At 37.9% G+C, this 3,913-nt stretch overlaps 1 pseudogene; it reads right to left on the minus strand.

Moving 5' to 3' along the window:
• Positions 1 to 290: 290 nt before the first annotated feature.
• Positions 291 to 639, minus strand: LOC124971394 (39S ribosomal protein L27, mitochondrial-like; annotated as a pseudogene).
• Between the last annotated feature and the right edge of the window lie 3,274 nt (positions 640 to 3,913).

Consider the following 3,913-nt stretch of genomic DNA (forward strand, 5'->3'; position numbering starts at 1 on the left):
CCCTCCTGCCTCAGTCTACCAAGTTGCTAGGATTATAGGTGTGCTCCACCATGCCTATCAATATGCTAATTCTTTTTTTTTTTTTTTTTTTGTGATTACAGCAGGCTTTATTTAGGTCCAGGTCAGATCTCCCAAAAGGTGTCCCGGCAATCATTCAGAGTCTCCTGCAGAGTCGACTTCCAACAGACCTCTTCCTCAGAGGCCCTGTTGTGACCCCAACACTTGACTTCTGACATCACCTTCTCCTGTCACCTGGATTCCAGTCTCTCCCCAATGCCTCAACCAGGACTTCAAAGCATAGCTACCAGTTTGAAGGTGCCCTCAGGCTTGGCAGGAACAACATGGACAAAAGTCTTATAGAGCACAGCACCCTTGGGCAGTCTGGTGACCAGATCTACTGCCTCCAAGTTATTGGGACTGGGCGCGTAGACGTCTTTAGTGTAGGCATAGAGGTACTTCTTCCCCAGCCCCACCTTCCATTTTCTTGGTGTCATAATGTCTGCCTCATGACTTTTCACCAAGGTTTTTGGAGCTACCACCTGTCTTCTTGGATGCACTTCTGACAGCAAGAATTACAGCTGTAGGGGGGCTCAACAGGGCAGCTGCCCATGTCCTCAGTGCCAGAACGGTCAACGTCATGTTTGCCTCACTGCTAATTCTTTTTTTAAATATTTATTTTTTAGATGTTGATAGACCTTTATTTTATTCATGTATTTTTATACATTGTACTGAGAATCAAACCCAGTGCCTCACACACTGGTAGGTAAGCACTCTACCACTGAGCCACAATGCCAGCCCAATATGCTAATTCTTAAAGGAACTATTCCCCCAAATTTTAAAGCAGTGTAATATGAAATGAACACAGAAGCCAAATTCAGTTAAAACATCTTTGATAACTTGAGTATTTTAATGATCAACTAGCTAAACACCCTATCCTTACTAAGGACATAAATCTAAAGCTAATATTATGAGTCATTCATAATTTTCTCATTCCTATTTGAAATTTTGCTGAGATGAAAATAAGCAATGCTCTATTCATAAAAACTGTTAATTTCTTAGAGTTGTTCTTCCCACCATGAGTTTCTGTATCAAGATCTGGACTGAACTAGGAAACCAGGGGGAACTTCCCTCTCTCCAGGAAATGTGCTTCTCCTACCTCCAACCCATGTGCAACTGCACCGTAAGGCCAGAAACAATGAGGGTGTCTCAAATTGTCAACAGTGATGAATGTAACACCTATTACCTAGACTTGCACACCTGAAAATAGAAGCTGTCTTGAGGACCCTATTGAAATCCAAATTCATAGTTAGCTACGTTGTCAGGGACTTGCTAAAGCAATTTTTGGTTTTGACTTGTCCTTGTAGAGCTTTAAGCCACTCACCTAAAACATTTGGTGGTATAGTTAAAACCAGGAAATACAATAACCAACATATGAGCCCAGCACCACACCCATCTGGTTGAAGTCACACTCTCAAAATTGTCAGCTTTGAATACTCTAACTTTTGTGAGCCCCTGAAGCTATATATTATGGAAAAGTCCAACAAATTCCTAATGTCCATTTGCCATATGACTTCGTGTATCACTCTTTGATCTTTTGTGTTCTAAGCCAGAAAACCCACACTAGCCAGGGAGCATCATTTTTTTTTCCTATTCCATAATTCCATGGTGTAAAAATACACAATCTTTGTTTCCAGTTTTGGCTAGGTATTAGTGGAGGAAAATAAGTCCAAATCTGCCAGTGGCACCACCTTCAGTTTTCCAGTCCTGCCCAGGCCATTTGGCAACGATACTGAGTAACTTTTGTTTGGACATATTAAATGGTTTTGCATGAAGTCTGTTCCTTAAATCAACATTAAAGAGAAACAAGAGCAGTCTTGCAAACCCTTAAGCAAGAATATAGCCAACTAAATGAGCAGGTCATGCTACAATTCCTGGAAAAGACATAATGAGACAGGGCTAACAATTCATTATATTACTTCAAAGTTTAAGGATGTCCCTTGATCTCTTCATTATAACTTCTTAAGAAAGATTCTTTCCTGACAACTTACAATTACTTATAAGAAATGCTACAAAGATAATAAATATTTGTAGCAGATTTTGGAAACAATTCCTCGATGAAATACACTTTAATATATAAAGTTTCTGATTATTGGTACATTCATGATGCAGTTGTTATCCAAGATATCTTTTGCATGTATGCCTCAGCAAAGAACATTTATAATGCTATTTTTTTTTTGTTAAATTTCATGTGTGTATATCTTTTCTCACACTACTTTGGTCCTTCATCTCCCTCTGTTACTTAGAAATGGATGAACCCTCACTTTGATTTACATCTAAGAGCTCTCTTTTGAGTTTCAGTTCTGCACATTCAGTTCTTTAGTTTCACCTCCATCTAGAGGTATGCACAGAAAGCTCGAATACCTCATATCCAACATTAAATTCATAAATGCACCTGTATACACATGCACATGCACACACTTACAAAAGTGCTAACAGAAAAAAGTATACTAAAATTTTAATGAGATTCCACATATGCAAGAGAATATCTCAAATGCATTAGAGAGAGTCACTAATAAATATAAATATAATGAATTGTTAGCCCTCTGATGGGATAAATACAAAAAGAGATAAACCTTTCACAGATGAAGAATGCCAATATATTTTAAGCATAGAAATTTGAAGGACTATGCAATTCTACATCTAAATTTTGTCTAATGAAAATAAACTTGGCAATCTTGGTAAAAGTGTTAGAAGTCTGACACTGCCAGGACAGTGTTATGGGACCATAAAGGACATTATTTCCAATATAGAAAGGTTAAGAGGTGAACTTTAGGCAATGATTAGGGCTCTGACAATTGATAACTGAATGTACTATGGGTGGTAACTGCAGACAGTTGGGGAGTAGCTGGAGGAAGTAGGCCATTGGGAGTGTGGTCTTAGACTATATCTACTGCTAATAGACTCCTTCTTCCCTCCCCACCCCAACCCTGTTTTTCCCTTTTTCCTGACTGCCACGAGTTGAGCATCTTTTCTCTACCAGGTCCTTCCACAATGATGTTCTTCCTTGCCTCATGCCCAGAACAATGTAATCAGCCAACTAGGAATAGAGACATCTGAAACTACAAGCCCAAGACAAAGATTTCCTCTTCTAAGTTGCTCTTGTCAGGTATTTTGGTCACAGTGATGAAAAGCTGATTAACACATCTTTCATCATGTGTGGACATAGAAAAGGTACTATCTATAAAACAGAAAGTGGACACTCACCAGAATCCAAATATGCCAGAACCCTTCTTGGAATCTCCCCACATCTTGAACTGTAAGAACTGAATTTCTGTTGTTTATAAGCCACTTAGGATATGATATTTCATTATCCAAATGGACTAAACAAGACTTTGAATCAATAACTCCCAGGGATTCCTAGCTATTCTCTTGGTCTCTGTTCAAACTCAAGGTTACATACACATATTATACACAAAAAAAACCTGTAAAATAGTGTCCATATATTTATATATTATGGAAACATATTTTACAGAGAAAGTGTGGATGCAATTTTGAGTTAAGTTGAAACAGAACAGTTGACGATTACCAAATCTGTGTTATTAAAGGTAAAGAGGGTTATGTATGTAGGGGCTGGAGCTATATATCATTGTTTGGTAAATATAATGTTAATGCTGTCTGCCTTCTCTTGATCCAGAAGATGTGAAAATGAATCTTGAGCTTTGGGGAGTTTTTTTCTCTCTTAATTTTGCCTCTTCTCAATTTTGTTGGAGTAGCTGAATAAACTTACTAGTCCACAAAAATACACTTGGAGCTTATTAAGTGTTATAAGAAGAGATTCTTTTTCCTATTGCATCTAATTGTACCTCAAAGTTTCTATTATTTTCTTACCTTACATCAGTATATGAATATAAAG

The sequence above is a fragment of the Sciurus carolinensis genome, chromosome X (genome assembly GCF_902686445.1).
Source record: "Sciurus carolinensis chromosome X, mSciCar1.2, whole genome shotgun sequence".
NCBI classification, from domain to species: Eukaryota; Metazoa; Chordata; class Mammalia; order Rodentia; family Sciuridae; genus Sciurus; species Sciurus carolinensis.